Source organism: Felis catus, chromosome D4 (assembly GCF_018350175.1).
Source record: "Felis catus isolate Fca126 chromosome D4, F.catus_Fca126_mat1.0, whole genome shotgun sequence".
Lineage (NCBI taxonomy): Eukaryota > Metazoa > Chordata > Mammalia > Carnivora > Felidae > Felis > Felis catus.
This window is the reverse complement of record NC_058380.1, coordinates 57,458,645-57,474,086: the sequence shown is the minus strand read 5'-3', so window position 1 is coordinate 57,474,086 and position 15,442 is coordinate 57,458,645. Positions and strand designations below refer to the sequence as shown.

Below are 15,442 nucleotides of genomic sequence, written 5' to 3'. Positions count from 1 at the left end.
AGCCCACTGGGCCTCTACCACACCATCTGCTCCAGGGACCCAGCCCAGGAACAGCCTCTTCTCTTCTGTCTCCCTGCACAGCCCAGGATTGCACCTGATAACAGCTCATGGACTGACTGAGCAGAACATTCCCCCAGCAATGCAAGCCCATTGTATCCCCCTTGGGTTCCACCCAGCTCCTAAGCCTCCAGCCTAGAAGGCTATCCCCAGATACTCTGTATCTGGCGTGCCAATCTGATCCTGAGAATAGCTTAAGAGGGATGATACCATGGTTGCTGGGAGGGAACTGTTATGGGACTCTGGGGAGTTTCTCTCAAACTATCATAAAGGAGATACATATAAACCCATTCTCCTTCAGAGAGCCACAGTTTCTCTCCCCCTTCAAGCCTCTTCTCCAGAAATCACCGTGCCTAGAAGCTGAGCGCTCCTAGAGTAGAGGGAGGGGTGTAGGTGTGCAGGGAGAGAGGAGGGGCCTACTTTCTCTGAGATGAAGGCGACACCTAGTGGTTTCGGAGGGAAATTAAGGACAATGCCATTTTATTCTTAGGTATATTTCTTTATTGAACACTGGCTGACTTGCACAGCTGTAAGGGTGAATACAAGAAAAGGTGAATAATACAGCCCTTACCTTTGAGGAGCATGTAGCTGGAATCCATGTCAAAGGCAAGACCCCCGACAACATCTCTTGCCCCAAGTCCAGTAGAAATAGCAGCCTTAGGACTTCTTCAACCCAGAGGGATGGTAATTTCAATTCCAGCTCCCAACGGCTAGTAAAAAGGGATTTTGTCCTATCTGAGCAAGAAAGCAAAGGATAAAAAAATCAAAAGGGGATAACCTGAAAAGACATGGTTCTAACTTCAGACCATGTCAACCAAATAATATGTTGTAAGCAACTACACACAGCTTAATAAGGGAAACAAATCCAAAATGACACAATATCTGCCAAAATCTGTGAATTTCAGGGACATGAGGAATCTTACAAATATATTGTTCAATTCCCTCATTTAAAGATAACTGGAAACTGGCGTCCAAGGCCAGCTCAGTCAGTAGAGCATAGGACTCTTGATCTAGGTGTTCTGAGTTCAAGCCCCATGTTGGCTATAGAGCCTACTAAAAAATAATAATAATAATAATAATAATAATAACAACAGAAAACTAAGTCCCAGAGAAGGAGACCACTCCCCCCCAACCCTAAATGGCTTTTTAATAGTAGAGACTGGAATCCAAGTAAGGCTCTGTATAGATATTCTCAAAGATGGGGCTCTGTACAAATACCCTGCTAACTCATGAACTTAGCACATGAAGCTGTGCTTATAGGGTAATGGCCACCAAAGACCCAGACAGGTCTCTCTGGAACACCTACAGACCCCAGTAATGACCAACACCACTGTTGCCCAGACTCCCAGACAAGTTCAAGTACATGATATGTCATTATTCTGAATATTAACGACAACTGTAAGTTATGTTAGGGGTTAAACTTTCAATCATCTTGCCCTTTCCTTCCTCCTTCCAACTGGCCACTAATACTAGAAAGTGGGAAAGGGCAGGAAAATAAAAGTTAATTACTTAATGTAGTTTCGTATTAACATCCAGTAAAAGGTTTTGTTTGTTTTTTCTTTTTGAGGGTAGGCTGAAAGTACTATGTAAATGAGAACTTTGGTTATCTATATATTCCCATTATCCAAGCAATCACTGCTCTCATTGATGTGGACAATAAGATTTGGGCTGTATTTGGTGACCCCACTGTAATTCATACAAAACCTGAGAAATCTAAAGACCCTCCTGGCCTGAGCAGCACGCAGTAGGGTCCATCTTTCTCTCTGTAGGGTTGGTATGGCCTCCTACTACTTCACAGACACCACTTATCATTTCTTCTAGGATAGGGCCAGCCCAAACACCTCATTTCTGACCCAGAACTAAACTGTTGAGCATCAAATCAGCTAGCTGCTATAAGCTGCTGTGGTTCCCAAGCTGCCCTGTTCCTCAGTGGAAAGAAGTCCTACCTCCAATCACACTCAGGCTCAAGACCCTTGCTGGGTTCTGGGACCACCCATGGGATCCAGGCTCATGCTAATCCACTCCATGGCAGGGCCTGATGCTCCAAACTGACTTCCAGTTCAGCACTGACCAGTTTTACAATTTACCTGGTTTCACAGCTAACTCTGAACCCTCAGGTTTGCCCCCCACCAGACCATGCCTCCAGACCTACAGGATTCCAGCAAAACAAAAAGCAAAACAAAACAAAAAAAAAAACCCACACACCTTCCAGTCTTCTCTCTGCTTGACTGATCTGACCTGCAAAAAAAGAACTTTAACTATATGTGATTCTCTCTTGCACACAAGACAGGTCCAAAGGAACCTGCCAACAGAGGGCAGAGAACAGCCACGGAAAGCAAGATAAAATAAGGCAGAAAAGATACATTTCATACGCAGCATTTCAGTAAAGGAAAAGGAGGAAGCAGTGCAAAAAGAGAAACACAATGAAACATATTGAAGCAAAGAAAGAGTTTATAAAAATTCTGCATTATTTCTTTTAGCCCCAGTGGGAGAGACAGAATCCTGAAAACAGGTCAAACTCCAGTTCACCTTCTCATAATATTCAATATCCTCAAAGAGGAGCTATTATTGTTTAAAAGGTCAAAGGTTTATACTTTGAGTTCACACATCATTTTCTTCTATAAGTTAAAAAGGTTTTAAATTTAAAATATTTTCAGATCAGATCCCTGCTTCTAACTTACCTGTCTATGTATGTATTTGGAAAGTTGAACTGGACCATACCCTGAGGGCCAGAAATACTGGTTTTGTGAAAAGACAGTCCATGGGTAGTTCTATGGATTCCTAAAAAGAAGTTGAAGAATCGTCAGGAGAAGCAACTGTGTATGATTCAAGTTCCAGGTGAACCTTTTTTTTTTTACTTGTCTGCTCCATCAAAGCCTAGACCAGCACATGTATGCATGACCAGTGGTGTCCATTGTTCTTCCTCACTTAGCCTGTTTCCCAGGTACATTTACTGCTTCTCTATGTTCCTAATACCACCCTTCACCATCATTACCAACCCCGGTAATTACTTACCACCCCTTGGGAGTATCTGATAGCCTAAAGTCTCATATAGAATATTCTCGGTTATATTTCCTTCTCCACTCCATTTAAAAGTCTACTTTTTTTTGGGGGGGGGGGCGCCTGGGTGGCTCAGTTGGTTAAGCATCAGACTTTGGCTCAGGTCATGATCTCACCGGTTTGTGAGTTCGAGCCCCATGTCCAGCTCTGTGCTGACAGTTCAGAGCCTGGAGCTTGCTTTGGGTTCTGTGTGTCATTCTCTCTCTGCCCCTCCCCCCCTTGTGCCATGTCTCTGTCTCTCAAAAATAAATAAACGTAAAAAAAAAATTTTTTTTAAGTCTACGTTTTTTTCACAGAATCTTTCACTGAGAAAAAGAGGCCTATTTTCCCTCACCCACAAATATGTCACATAAAAAGAAGCAAAGGAAAGATGATCACAACAGCTTCTAGAGAATGGAAATGTATTCATCACTTCTTAAATCTTTTGCTCTATTTAGAATTTCCCAGAGAAGCCACAGACTGGGAAGAGGAGGAGAAATCTGAAGCAAGATCTGACCAAACTGTACTCTTTTCTGTGCATGGCTGCAATATGTCATGAAAAAACAAAGTAGCTAGCTGTGGCAATGTAGGCAGACTAAAAGCAGGAAGACCATTCTGAGGCTCCTGGAGAAATTGGAGCATGAAATGCTAAGTGCCTTATCTAGGATGATGGAATAGTAATGGAGAGAGAGAAACAAATATGAGATAATATGAAGGAAGAAACAGCAGGACTTGGTGGCAGCCTAGGTCTACAGGATGAAGAGGAAGGAGTCAAAGGTTACCCTAAGGCAGGGGTCACACAGGAAAGGCCAGGTGGAAAATGTCAATGTGAGAAGCAGCTGAATGGGGAGGAAGCCCCATGAAACCCCAGCTCCAACTAAAGTGGATGCCCCCACCCTGGGATGGAGCCCAGAGCTGCCGGCTGTTACAGTTTTCCCTCTGGACTGTTTGAACAGCCTCTGTGACAAGTCTCTGGGCCTCCTGTCTCACCTCCCTCCAAGCCATCCTCCACAATGTGTTCGGATGCCAAAGTGGCCTTTCGAAACAAAAACCTAATTATGTCACTTCCCTGCTTAAAATCCTTAAATGGTTCCCCATGGAAAATGTGTTTTTCAAACTGTTATTTTTAGCAGCAAAACCCTTCTTCAAATAAAAATGCAAATGTAAAACGGAAGCGAAGCCCAGCTGCCCAGATGAAGTAGTAGTGGCAGGCCCAGAAACCAGTGCCCCCTGACCTCAGTGCCTTCTCAGACCGGGCCGCCAAGCCTCTGAACCTCTACCCTTCAGACAGGGGGAGCACAGATTTTCCACAGTGTACGTAGGTAAGATGGTTTCAAGGAATCCATTTCCAGATCCTCGTCTTCCTTCCTAAAACGGACCTGCCAAAGAATGACCTTGCGCTCACACAATCCTCCTGCTTTATAAAAGACAGGCATGTCCCTCGCTCATGCCAAATCTAATTATGATGAATTGTTCTAGGGTGTGAAAACTGCTGGGACACCAAGCAAAGGGATATATAAATAAAGATATTGATCTAGGCAAACTTTTAAAGATTAATCAAGGTGCCTTAAACTAATAGGGCTTCCTGCCTTTTCCCACCATATACATATTTCCGTTAAGGGTATAACAACATTGGAAATGGCACATTTAGCCCATGCTGGGATTCTCTACAATCAGCACAGACAAAGGAGGATACAATTAGTGACCTATTTTGTCTTAAAAGTAACTGGAATACACTTAAAATAGCTAGATTTTACTGTATATAAATTATACCCTAATAACTTGACTTAAACCAAAAAAAGTAGCTGGAAAGTTCTGCAGGCCACCAAAAAATTCAGATACACTAGGGGCACCTGGGTGGCTCAGTTGGTTGTGTCCAACTCTTGATTTTGGCTCAGTCATGATCTCACAGTTCGTGAGTTCAAGCCCTGCATTGGGCTCTGTGCTGACAGCATGGAGTATGCTTCGGATTCTCTGTCTCCCTCTCTCTCTTTCAAAAATAAATACATAAACATTAAAAAAATTCAAATACACTAAATAAAAACCATGGATAAAGTTAAGTAACTTATTTAGTATTTAGTGTGCTTTATTTACAAGATAGCTACAAATCTTACAAATCATCATGAAATATTTGTTCCAATTACAGTCAATCCTCAGTTTATTCCAACTTATAAAATGATCAATATATTCTATCTCCTATTAACAATACATAAAGGCACCTGGGTGGCTCAGTCAGTTAAGCATCCAACTTCAGCTCAGGTGATGATCTTGCAGTTCGTGGGTTTGAGCCCCACATCAGGCTCCGTGCTGGCAATGCTTGGGATTCTCTCTCTCTTCTCTCTCCTGCCCCCTCCCACTCACACTGTCTCTCTCTCTCTCTCTCTCTCTCTCTCTCTCTCAAAATAAATAAATAAACTTAAAGAGAGAGAGAAGCTTGGGTAATAAACATGAGATTTCAACTTAAAAACTTGTGTGAGGAGGTTATTATTATTTTAGGGAGCTCATGAGCAAAGAAAAGTTGGAGGTCTGTGGCTCAAAATAACACTTTGAAGGGTGCCTGGCTGGCCCAGTCTGTAGAATGTGTGACTCTTGATCTCAGGGTTGTGAGTTCAAGCCCCACATTGGGCATAGAGCTACTTAAATTAAATAAGGGGTCCCTGGGTGGCTCAGTCAGTTGAATGTTAAACTCTTTTTTTTTTTTAATATTTATTTATTTTTAAGGAGAGAGAGAGAGAGAGAGAGAGCGAGAGAGTGAGCGAGCGCGGGAAGGAACAGAAAGAGAGGGAGACACAGAACCCAAAGCAGGCTCCAGGCTCTGAGCTGTCAGCAGAAAGCCTGATGCAAGGCTCGAACTCACAAGCCGTGAGATCACGATCTGAGTCAAAGGCGCTCCAGTTGAGCGTCCAACTATTGATTTCAGCTCAGGTCATTATCTCACAGTTTCATGAGCTCGATCAAGCCCCCTGTCAGGCTCTGCACTGATAGCGTGGAGCCTGCTTGAGATTCTCCCTCTCTCTCTCTGCTCCTCCCCTGCTCGCATTCTCTCTGTCTCTCAAAATAAATAAACTTTAAACACTTTTTTAAATTAAATAAAAAATAGTAAAATAAAATAAAATAAAATAAAATAAAATAAAATAAAATAACATTTGAAAATCAATGGTCACATAGTGACTCCCAATCCTACCAGATGTTAGTCTCCCTTCTGCTAACAATTTTTTTTAAATTTTTTAATGTTTATTTATTTTGAGAGAGACAGAGACAGAGTGTGAGTGGGGGAGGGACAGAGTGAGGGAGACACAGAATCCAAAGCAGGCTCTAGGCTCCAGGCTCTGAGCTCTCAGTACACAGCCTGACAAGAACCTCAAACTCACGAGCCGCAAGATCATGACCTGCTGATGTCAGAAGTTTAACTGACTGAGCCACCCAGGTGCCCCATCCCTTCTGCTAATAAATATTTTAAATAACAGCACCTTTACTAACTAAAATGAAATTCATAGATAATGTAAGCTATCTATACACATAATTTCAAAACATCAATAAAATGTCCTAACTATAATATAAAACAGAAATAAAAGACAATAGCTGGTGGTAAAATAATGGGTATTTTAACACACAAATAGTTGGACATAACTATGATAGAAGACTCAAGGAAGCACTCAGATGTTTGCATCTAATTATAAGGAATGAGTAAATTAGGATTTAAGAAAAGATCAGAAGCCATTCCATGAAAAAAAAAATACTAGATTAAACACTAGTGTTAGGATAAGTAATAACAGACCGAATTATTTACATAGGATACCCTATACAAGTGTTTGATGGAACATTTGAGAATCACATTGAACTCAGGAGATCTAAATCATGCAGAATTCAGGGCTTTTGACAAACAAAATTTATTGCCAGTGTTGAAGTACAAAGACTGACAAGATAAAATTCTTTCTCTTGTGGAATACATAACCTAATAGGACAGGTAGAAAAGTAAATACCTACTTTAAAATAATATTCCTAATTACGTGTATCTGTCTCACACTGCAGTCTAGCATCTGTGGCCCAACTACAAAACCTCCCATCACCATGGCAATGAAAAATGTCCCACAAATGTCCAGAATGCCCCTCCACAAGCAGTACCACTGCCATTCAGAACTGCTGGCCTACAGGCTAGAGAACAAGCTCATTAGCACATCAGGACCTGGCCCCAGCTTTTCTTTCCAGCCTCCTGTATGGCCACAGTGCCTAAACTAGATGTCTAACATCTATCTACAACTATTTGTAGTTCCCTAAGTTGGTTTTCCAACAGGCTAAAAGGTCTCCTCTTCCCTTGCTTTCTGACTAACCACTCATCTTTGAGGCCTTGCAGGCCACTTTTTATAGCCCTTACTACATTGTTTTTAAAGTGAGTAGTTACTTTTATCTGTCGCACTAGACTTTATCTCTTTACCATGAGGTAAAGAATTCCATCATGTCTAATACTGGATTATTATTATTATATTATTATTATTATTATTATTATTATTATTATAAACATTGGAACCAGTGATAGGTAAATTTAACTTCTTTGTTGAGCACCGAACTCATTTGGGCAGAAACATAACCTCCCACCCTATCACAGTCTTGATCTGTGCCATGACAAATGTCTCCTTCCCACTCAACAGCATGGACAGATTCTATAACTCTCTGTCCCCTCCAGTTTTGTAAAAACTCAATCCAAGCCAACTGGTTTAAAAGCCCATCTCAGGTCCAATGAGAACTCATCTCCTCCCTTCTTCCAGCCCAAGCTTGAGCTGTGGCTTAAGGAACCTGAAGCTGGGAGGACAGTATGGTCCCTTCTATGGTTTCTCCTTCTCCTCTGCTAGTTCTCTAGAAGGTTCTCTAGAAAGGTTCTAGCTCTTCAGGGGCTGGGAACCAGGAGGAGAGCAGAGAGGAACACTAAACAAGGTAGTTATTGCAAACCACTGCTGGCTGTGGGTGACAGGCCATTCCAGCCTGTTCAGCAGAGAGCAAACTGCCACATCTCTTATGCGGAGCTTGTCTAAATTCTCTAAAAAAACATGTTTTTAATGTTTATTTATTTTTGAGAGAGAGACAGAGTGTGAGTGGGGGAGGGGCAGAGAGAGAGGGAGACACAGAATCCTAAGCAGACTCCAGGCTCCAAGCTGTCAGCACAGAGCCCGACATGGGGCTCAAACCCATGAGCCCCGAGATCATGACCCTAAGCCGAAGTCAGCCACCCAACTGACTGAGCCACCCAGGTGTCCCTGTCTGAGTTGTTTATAAAGTCCTGTGAGGCCTTTCCACTGAGCTGTGCCCTAATGTAGATAATCCTCTTCCAAGTCACTTCCTTTAACCTTTCTAACTTCTTGAATGGGCTACCAGTAAGATGGCTGAAGCCCAGCTATCCTTTTCAGGGTCCCTTTGACCACAAGAAATGCATATATCCTTGCTAAGCCAAACAGAAGGAATACAGGCTTCTCAAATATATGCCGAGCTGAACAAACCCACTGTCCAAACAGATAATCTAAACAGGAAATGAGAAATCAGTCTCTCCTTTATGTAGACTCTCTTTGATACCTTCTTGCTTAGTTTGGGGGCAAAAGGAGGGCTAAGTACACCCTGCTGGGCTCATGACTCCCTCGCTTGAGTCATCTTATATCTTAACATAGACTGCGAATGAGGTGGGGTGATAAGGAATGGGTAGAGTTAGTGGTTGGAAGTACCAGGGCCAGATTTGCTACCTCTCTGTAAGCCCTGGAGAGGGTGACTGACCCCAATTATTAGCAACTCTCTCTAGAACGAGTGTTACTTAGTGTTTCTTTGTCCCCATCTTTGGACCCTAGTCACCAATTCTGGGAAAAAATAAAGATTCAACTCAGTATCTTCTACAATATGCTGAAATGAACCAAAGCTTATATGAAAAAAAGCAGCTCAGCTGCATTCCAAAAAGAGGAGGCAAGGTCATCTTCTGAGCGAAAGAACCAGCAATTAAAAGTCTAGGTGGAATAAAGAAGACAGAATCAGACTGTGGATAGAACATCAGATAAAAGCCATGGATAATTTCTCCCCGGTTAAAAAAAAAAAAAGGGCACATACACATATATCACACAAAAGTTTGCATAATATTTCAGGGGCACATGGATCCCAGCTCTTCTAAAATATCCGAAGGAGCCAAAGGACCCCAGACTAACAAGTTTTAGGCTAAGAGAAAGCCAAGCAAGGAGGTAACAGTTCATTGTTTGTACGTGTAGGAAGGAGTGGTATTTAGGCAAATACTAAAGGTCAGACATTTAGGGACATGCAGACACCCAGAAGCAATCCATGCCAGATGCCAGTTTTCTAAATGCCTCTTTTAAATGTTTAGTTATTTTTGAGAGAGAGAGTGTGTCAGTGAGGGGTGGGGGGAGAGGCGGGCGGGGTGGGGGGGAGGGGCGGACAGAGGATCCAAAGCGGGCTCTGCACTGACAGCCATGAGCCAGATGCAGGGCTTGAACTCATGAACTGTGAGATCATGACCTGAGTCAAAGATGGATACTTAACTTACTGAGCCACCCAGACGCCCCTCTAAATGCATTTTAATCCAAACTATTCTGATTATTTAACACAATTCAACTTATTTTTCAGTATCATGCCATGATACAGCCTTCTATATAGTAAATATAACAAATAATTGAGGGAGTTCAGAAAAAGGGCCAAGTATTTAATTATGCCTTAAAATATAGATATTGGACTAGAAATTAATAACACTGATTATCTCCCTATGGGTAATGAGGTATCTAAGGGACAAGATGGGTAGGAGATTTTTTTTCATTATCTACCATTTTGTACTTCTTTAACTTTGTAACATGTGCAAGTATTATTCAAAAATTTTACTTGAAAATTCATAAACAAGTATAAAAAATATAATATTGATATAGGTTGCTTGATATTTTGGATGTTTTAAAGGAAGGCAATGGGACATCAAAGAGAAAAATGGCATTTCCTTAAATAGGTAAACCCACATGATAAGTCCCTCATAACTGCACTAGGAATTTTTTAAATATTAGAGGGTGGAATGGTGACATCAGGGCTGCTACGGACTAAATGTTTGTGTCCTCCCAAATTCATACGTTGAAATCCTAACTTCCAAGGTGATGGTATTAGGAGGTGGGGTCTTTGGCAGGTGATGAGGTCATGAGAGTAAGCCCTCATGAGTGGGATTAGTGTCTTTATAAAATAGACCCCAAAAAGCTCCTTCACCCATGTGAGGACACAACAAAAAGACCACTGTCTATGAGGAAGCAGGTCCTCACCAGACATGGAATCTGCTGGCACCATGATCTTGGACTTCCCAGCCTCCACAACTGTGAGAAGTAAATTTTTGTTGGTTATAAGCCACCAGGCTAAGGTAGTTTATTATAGCAGTCTGCATGAACTAAGATAAGAGCTAAGAGGCTTTTCCTGAAAACCAGTAACTTGGGACAAAAAGATAATAATGAAACATTATAGAAAGTATAATCCAAGATGAGCAGATCAGTTAGGACTAGAATATTTTACAAGGAATGGGTATCAAAAAAAAAAAAAAAAAAAACCTCTTCAAACATGATTTAGATAATTTGACATATAATGTGATAAAAACAAAGCTAAGATCGGTTGGGGTATCTCTGGACCAAGAATAAAGTCATGAAAACAATTTGATTTTCCACAAAGCAAATCCTGACCAAACACCGGACAAGATGAACTGTAAGGCTGATTTAGACTATTCCTTGAGGACTGAGGCTGATTATTAAAACACATACATACATACGTACACAGTCGGATGAGACTAGGGCTCTAAAGACAGCAAGTGTGATATGTATGACTGCAAGACCTCCATGTAAGTAGATGAGTCAGTCATTGTCCTCAAACACCTGCTAGGTCCCTGAAAGAGAAAAATGGAGTGGTAATGTGATGCCAGCCTCTCCCACCAAATGACAGCTGAGAACATCTCTCATCGACTCTGAGAATAAAACTGTCTAACAAAAAGGGCACAGAAGGTTGCCCAACATCTAAGTTTCAAAAGAAAAGAACCTGATGTTTTTCTTTTTAATATATTTTTTTAAATGTTTATTTATTTCTGAGATAGAGACAGAGCATGAGTGGCGGAGGGGCAGAGAGAGAGGGAAACGCAGAATCTGAAGCAGGCTCCAGGCTCTGAGCTGTCAGCACAGAGCCCGACGCAGGGCTCGAACTCACGACCCGTGAGATCGTGACCTGAGCTGAAGTTGGGCGCTCAATTGACTGAGCCACCCAGGCACTCCTGATGTTTTTCTTTCAAATCTAAACTTTAACACTAAACTGACAGGGGTCAAATAAACAAATTCCAGAATCCCCAGATCAAAACCTACTTATAAGGAAAATACATGTAAATTGTACTTTGTAAATTATAAAACACTGTATAAGTGTTAATTATTATAATTACTAGGGATATTTCCTACCCAAATAATGAACTAGCCCCCACCATCGGCAGTTTGAGGTCATATTCTGGTAGGTGAAATGTTTTAAAAGAATGGGTATGTTTGTTTTTATAACATTGTGCAAAGGTTTTCAAATTTTTTCTCTCTTCATTGAAAAGAATGAGAAGAGGAGCCAGTCAGTGACACATAACTAAAAAGAGTTTAGAAACTGTTAAATTCAGTTCAATATAACACATATTTATTGAGGGGCCCTCAAAAGATAGTTATGTCAGAATGTAGTTCCCCGCCTCACCCACCCTTAAGAAGTATACTAACTAGGAAGAGACAGACACCCATTCATGTGGCAAAGTGATTATGTGATTATGTGAAGTAGGAATGGATGTGCGAGCAACCCCAGTCAGTCCGCACTGTTTCTTATCAGATCCACTCCTCTCCCTTTCCAGTGAGGCTGGCACTCACACATTGAGTCCTCAGCATTGAGCCCCTGCTGAATTCAGTCAATGAGAGGCACTGGCAGAAAAGATAGAATCAGAAGGAAGTCGGAAGCCAAAATTTTCTTACCCTTCTCCCTGTCTCGGCCGGCACCTCTGACAGAAGCTGTGTCATGCTAATGACCCCAACCGCCCTAGGCTGGCCCTCCAAAGTTTCAGCTTCTAATTTATCCTGGCCTCTGGGGTTCCTCTCCTTGTTCCTTCAACCTAGGGATGACAGCAAAGTCTGGCTGTTGTCAATCTCTGGATTGCCTCACCTTCCCTTGAATGTTTTCTCAGCTCCCTCCTTCACTTTTATAGCTAATTCTCTGGATGAAATTCCCTCTGGTTTCAGCATTTAGAGTGATTTCCATTTTCCCAGCTGGACCCTAAATGTGGCAACTAAATCAAAAGTGAATTTACTAGTGCGTGCCTGGGTGGCTCCATCGGTTGAGCATCTGACTTCTGCTCAGGTCATGATCTCACTGTTCCTGAGTTTGAGTCCCATGTCTGGGTCTGTTCTGACAGTTCAGAGCCTGAAGCCTGCCTGGATTCTGTTTCCCTCTCTCTCTCTGCCCCTCCCCCACTTATGTTATGTCTCTTGCTCAAAAATAAACATTAAATACAAAATTTAAAAAATAGTTTACTAGTATTAAGAGCAAAGACCGATTCCAAAATCTGCTAAATTCAAAGTTGACTACTATCAGCGTGAGTCCAGATGAGTTATGCAGAGAAGTGCAGAGACAGATTGATTTTCTACTTTTACCAAAAGAACACAGGAGAGAAAAAGAGTTTGGGGTAAAGAGAGAGAAGAGAACATTATGGATTTCTTACTTGCCTGTCCTCCGGATCATATGGAGAAGGGGATGTTGATAAGGACCAAAGTGAATCTTTCCTTAAAATCTGGGATTAAAGAATGGACCTGCACAGGGCCAGACTAAGGCCTTTAGAAACCCAAAACACTGAAAGATTATGGTATTCCTTCCCATGCCAAAACAAATAAGGTCAATCCTTTACACTTACAACATAAATGTATTTTTTTAAGTTCATTTATTTATTTTGAGAGAGAGAGAGTGAGTGAGAGAGAGAGCATGAACAGGGGAGGGGCAGAGGGAGAGGGAGAGAGAATCACAAGCAGGTTCCACACTGCCAGTGCAGAGCCCAATGTGGGGCTCCAACTCGAGAATTGTGAGATCATGACCTGAGCTGAAATCAAAGTCATACACTTAACCAATTGAGCCACTCAAGCACCCCTCAAGTGTAAAGAAGTATAATAAACTCTTATTTTTTTCCAAAGTAACTACTTTCACATTTTAAAAAAATATATCAAAATCCTAACCTCTATTTGGTGGCCCTGCTTTGCTGGTACAGGAAGCACACATTTAGTCTGCCCTTTGGGTCATCCAGTGCAGCCTGCCTGGTCCAAAGCTCCAGCGGCCAGCCTCTTGGTGATGGTGCATGTGTTTCTGTGTGGGCGCAGGGTCTTGAAGGCGGAGTCTCCTGAGGACCCAGGAGTGGAGAAAAGGGACTCTTAGGTTCACATGGGCCCAGAGGAGCTGTGGGATTGAGAAGTGAAGGTGAACTAGTATGCCAACCCTAAGAGTCTCTGAAAGAGCAAGAGAATGCAGGGGTCACCTCCTAGTGGTGAGGTTTACAGTGGATGTGTTTCCAAGGGGTTATCATGTATGGAAAAAGCTAATGCACATCCATCAAAATCATCATCCATCAAAACCACCACTGGCCATCATCTTCTTAGAACCACCTGTGCAGGAGGAAAGAGCATGACAAGCTGTTGCAGAGAGAGGAAACCACTAAGATGAAACCAATAACAAGAGTACAAACCTCCCCTATAAGGAGCGAGCTGTGTACAAGTTCTGACAGAACCAAATAGGCAGGGAACAGGCAGGAAGCCCAGAGATGGAGCTTTGAATTGACCTGGGAGTTCTAAATCATGAATCATAGTTTACACACACACACTGAATTGAACCAAATATACTTGAAAAGTACAACATTAAGTTTTCTTCTATCAGTGGGGGGAAATGTCAGTTGTAAAAGCAAAAGCTAAAATCTCTGCATTTCCAAATCTGTGACTACATGATTATGTATTTATCCACTTTATTTCAGCTAGTGTCTAAGGTTATTAATGCCTACATTTCCATGTCCAGCTTTACTTGTCTTCAGGCTTAAGTGATTGATTCCTTCTGTCAACAATACAATCTCCACTCCTATCCCATATTTCGCATATTCGAATCCTAACACTTCAAGGTCTGGTTCAAGTTCTGCCTTCTGTAGAGAACTGCCTTTCACTTGAACCTTCATGGTGTTACATCCATCTCTACCGTGGAGGCTTTCACTTTCTGCCTCATATACAAGCAATATGGGTATACCTCATTCCTCCTGCCAGGCAGTAAGCTTCTTGAAAACAGAAGACAGGGATGCCTGGGTGGCTCAGTCAGTTGAGCATCTGACTTTGGCTCAGGTCATGATCTCGCAGTTCATGAGTTCGAGCCCTGTGTCGGGCTCCGTGCTGACAGCTCAGAGCCTGGAGCCTGCTTCTGATTCTGTGTCCCCCTCTCTCTCCGCCCCTCCCCTGCTCGTGCTCTCTCTCTTTCAAAAATGGATAAACATAAAAAAAATTTTTTTAAAAACATTTAAAAGAAAACAGAAGACATGCTTTATTCATTTTTGGATCTCCCTGGCACCTATAGTACTTGTTGATAGAAAGAACACTATCCTTCAGAGTCTAGATGATTATTCCCAAAATGATGCCTTTAAAAACTGTTCCTGAAACTCCACTTAAAAAAATTTTTTTCTAATGCTTTTTATTTTTTTTTTGGTGGGATGGGGCAGAGAGAGAGGGAGACATAGAATCTGAAGCAGGCTCCAGGCTCTGAGCTGTCAGCACAGAGCCTGACGTGGGGCTCAGACTCACAAGCCACAAGATCATGACCTGAGCCAAAGTCGGACGCTTAACCGACTGAGCCACCCAGGCACCCCAGGTGCCCCTTGAAACTTCACTTTTGATGCTGCCTGCAATCAGTTTGAAAGTCACTCAAGAAAATCAGTCTCAAAAAAAAAAAAAAATCAGTCTCACCAATAATTATTGCTAATATTTATTTTGTGCCATATGCCAACTACTGGGCCTGAACTTTGCATCTAGTATCTCATTTAATCTGCCTAACAGTCCTCTAAGGCTGGTACTATTATAGTTCCCATTTGGTAAAGACACTGAGGCCTAGAGATATTAACCAATTGCCTAAGACTACCCAGTAAGTGACAGAGCTGGGATATGACTACTTCAGAGTCACAACTACATTCAACCAAAAACAATGTTACCCAGGGGTGCCTGGATGGCTCCGTCAGTTAAGCATCCAACTCCTGATTTCAGCTCAGGTCATGATCTCACAGTTCGTGGGATCAAGCCCCATGTAGGGCTCTGTGCTGACAATGTGG

General features: G+C 42.1%; 1 long non-coding RNA gene across 1 annotated transcript; it reads right to left on the bottom strand.

Moving 5' to 3' along the window:
* Positions 1 to 535: 535 nt before the first annotated feature.
* LOC102900490 lies at positions 536 to 14,494 on the bottom strand. The gene is made up of 5 exons (XR_002737564.2): positions 13,329 to 14,494; positions 10,875 to 10,984; positions 2,739 to 2,838; positions 2,263 to 2,295; positions 536 to 792 (listed from the first exon to the last, which is right to left on the bottom strand). It is a non-coding gene; the product is annotated as an uncharacterized LOC102900490 (long non-coding RNA).
* Positions 14,495 to 15,442: the final 948 nt, after the last annotated feature.